Genomic DNA, 4,011 nt, shown 5'->3' on the forward strand with positions numbered 1-4,011 from the left:
TTAAGAGGCCGAGGCAGGAGGATCGCTTGAGCCCAGGAGTTTGAGGTTGCTGTGAGCTAGGCTGACACCATGGCACTCTAGCCCAGGTGACAGAGCAAGACTCTGTCTCAAAAAAAAAAAAAAAACAGAAAAATACAAAATGTCTGGAGACCAGACATGGGTAGTAGGGTCAAAAAAAAAAGAGGCAAAAGACATGAATAGACATTTCATAGAAAACATGAAAACACACACAAACATATTCAATTTTGTTAGGAGGGAAATGTAAGTTAAAGCCGTTGTGAGACAGTATTTTATTCTGGCCAGATTGATACAATTTGAAAACTCTGATGAGATTAAGTGTTAACGAGGACGTCAAACAATGGCAACTCACGTACCCCTGAAAAGAAATATTGGTAAACAGATCTGCATTAGGCTCATACCTGTTGACATAGCAGTTTCACTTCTAGGACATAAATACCTTAGCCTAGACTCTAGAGAAGCTCTAGAAAAAAGCTCACACATGTGCTCCAGGAGAGATGGTCCAGAGTCCTTCACAGCACTGCTTGGATATTTACCGTGGTATTCCGTTTCGGTGGCGAAAAATTAGCTACGGAGTGCACACACATACATATATAGATAATCGAATTTCAGAAAACAACAACACGAGGTTAAAATAGCAAGACATTCATGATTATGTATCGTATGATACCATTGTTATGAAGTTCAAGGATGGTAGAAAACTAAGTGTTACAGTCTCTAGGGGGTACACAATATGTAATAAAAGAGTAAAGTGAAGCAAATGAATAACAAACAAAATTCAAGATTTGGGGCAGGAGGAAGGGAATCCTATTAAAGAGCATTCAACTTTATTGCCTTTTTTTTAACATTTAATCATAGTTCTGTTTTGTTATGAGAACCTTCATCCCTACCAAATATTGGCAAACTGCTTTCTAAAGTGATTATTTCAGGTAGTCCAACAACAATATACAAAAGATGCTACTTTCTCACGTTGTACCGAAAACTTGGTGTGTCGGGCTTCTGAATTTTTTTGCCTTTCTGGTGCAAGGGAAATGGTATTTCATCACTTTAATTCGTGTTCTCCTGACAACTGGTGAGGCTGAACTGAGCGTATTTTCAAGTCTTTGTTGAACATCTGGACACAGATAGGTGAACCAGTTTCCACTCCTACGAATGACCTATTCATTTCCTTTGCTGATTTTCCTACTGAATTGCTTATCTTTATTAAAATAGCTTTTTAGGGGCTGTTTAAGTATTCTAGATCCCAATCTTTTACCAATGACATGCGTTGCAAATGTTTTCTTTCAATGTGTGGCTTCTCTTTCAAACTTTATCATATCTTTCAATAGTCAATTTAAAAAATTATTTCGGCAGCCTCACCGGCATGTCAGATTTTTAAATTTTAACATAGTAAACCCATGAAAATTCTTATATATGTTGTGCTTCTTGGGTCTTATTTAAGAAATCCTTCCCTACTCCAGTTGCATAAAGGTATTCTGCTATGTACTCTTTTAAAATTTTTTAAGTTTTGAATTTCACATTTGGAATAGGGACCAAATGAAATGGGGATCTAATGTTTTTCCCCTTCGGATGGTCAATTCTCCCAAAATCACTTGTTTAAAAACTCATCCTTTCCCTGTTGGTTTGTAATATCACTTCTGTGAGAGACTGATTTGCGTATATCTGAGAGTCTGTTTCTAGGAATTTATTCCATTGGTATATTTGTCTATCCCTCCTCTAATATGGGAGTATTTAAATTACTGTGTCTTTATATTAAACCTTGATATCTGAAAGGGCAAATTTCCTTCCTTTCTCAAAATTGTTTTAACTGTTTTTGGATCTTCATACTTTGATATAAATTTTAGGATAAGTTTATAAAATTTCTCTAAAATGCTTCTTGGGATTGTGATCAAAATTGAATTAATAGGCTATAATTTTCTAATTGGTATTACTAGTATACAAGGATACCACCAATTTCTTTATGTTGATCGTGGAACCAGAAACTTTGCTGGATTTGGGGGAACAGGCAACTAGCGTGGGTCAGTAGTGACCAAGTGTCATCAGACAATCTCGTCTGATAGACAAAGTAAACAGTGGACCACCTTTCAGAAAGCTGGCGAAACAACTCTCATAAATTCTGATCTCATAGATTCTCTATTCGACCAACTAAACTGGATTCTACTCTAGGCCCACGGATTGTCGTGTCTGGTGTTTTGAGAGAGTATTCAATATATACATTGTGTCTTCTGTTTTGAGACTGTCTTGAATAGGATAGACTTGCCGTTGTCTAAATTCTTAGTTTGTCTTTGCAAAACAGAAAAAAAATGCAAGGCGAGAAGCTCTTTTCTGCTTTAGCGAACCATTCAATAAGACATGACAGTGGTCTTTGTAAAGCATTCGTGGTGGTTTCCGGCTTCCGTGTCGTTGATCGTCATCCTCGGTGTAGAATTTAAGAATTGCCTTTGACTCTTTGAGTGGAACCAGTATGTGAACCAGCATACTTCTCATGCACAGAGGAAAAGCACGAGTAACGTAATGAGGAGAGTCCCACCAGCTCACTGTCTCTGGTATCTGTCAGAAAGAGGCCTCAGTGAAAACACTGATAGTCCTAATAGCTTTAAAGTTACTATTGTTTCATTTACTGCCTGTTGTAAAGAGCAACGCAAGGATGAGGGATACTGAACACATTGTCTCCCAGAGTATCTGTAGCGGACACTTTGTTGCTTTTCCAACATTTAAACAGCAGTAATACTGTTTAGGGGGATTAACCCTTCTGTCCGCTCCAGGGCTGGGCTCTGATTGCTGTAACCTATCAAGATAACCCCACCCTCTAGATATCGGTTTACGTAACCTCGGTTTGAGTCAATCAATGGTCCAATCAGCGGGAATCTCGGGGCTTTTGTTAACGCTGAGGAAAGCATTCTATTTTTTTCCCCGATAATTAAGAGGAGGCATGTGGACCCAATTGTACTGACATATCCCGTAACCTCAAGGGCCCGGCCTTAGAGTGAAGCAGCTGACGTAGATAAGAAGATGGAAGGAACCGAGTCCACAGTGACATTACTGAGCTCCAGACCGACCGGCTCCGGAGCTGACATCGCTGTCGTTTCCCGACACCTGTAAATTCTCTGTTGCCTGATCCAAGGCGTGTTGGTTTCTGTCACCTGCAGTGGAAAGCTTCCCGATGGAGACAGAAATCTTAGGCTATGGTGCAGCCGTAAAATCACATTAAAACGAGCATAGGTGCTTATAGTTCCATCCTTGATAGTGCTTAGAATTGGGGTCTTTAAAAAAGTATTAAGTTGATTTTAATGTCAAAATGTAATTGGTTCTGCACTTTTCCCATATGTAATACCATTGGTTTACCCTTTCCTCTTGTTTATCCTTCCTTAGCACCAACCTTCTGACTTTCCCATTTAGGAGGAAATAAAAGCAAGAGGAAGAAGTTTGATATCTCTCTTTAAGCCAATGCTGTTACTTCCACCCCGTAAAAATTCTAGAAAGTTAATTTTGTTCACCTGTGAGGCAGCTCTCTGGTTTACAAGTGGCTTACATAAACCATCAAATCCTGTTACTTCTCAGGCTAACAATGTAATGGGAAATGGTGTGCCTCAGCACAATTTTGTTCAAAGACAAACAAAAAAAATGCCCACACCAGCCTGGGCAAGACCGAGACCCTACCTCTACTAAATATAGAAAAAATTAGCCAGGCGTGGTGGTGTAAGGTTATAGCAGAATCTCCCCCCTTGTGTGTGTGTGTGTGTGTGTGTGTGAAATGTAAGGTATGTAAGGTTATAGCAGAAGTGTTCTCTTTAATTCTAACTGATGCCATCTGCTTCTGTCACTGTGCTTGCTTTTAGTTGATAGTCAAATATAGCTACACGGAACAGGAGTGACTCCATGACAGGCTAAACTTCCTAGAGTAGGCCTGCAAAGGTGTAACAAAACCCCCCGCCGTGTGTTCTTGCTTAAGCTTGCCTGCGAGTGTCGATTGCAGCTTCTTGGAATTCCTCC

Source organism: Propithecus coquereli, unplaced genomic scaffold (genome assembly GCF_000956105.1).
Source record: "Propithecus coquereli isolate 6110/MARCELLA unplaced genomic scaffold, Pcoq_1.0 Scaffold288, whole genome shotgun sequence".
In the NCBI taxonomy this organism is placed as follows: domain Eukaryota; kingdom Metazoa; phylum Chordata; class Mammalia; order Primates; family Indriidae; genus Propithecus; species Propithecus coquereli.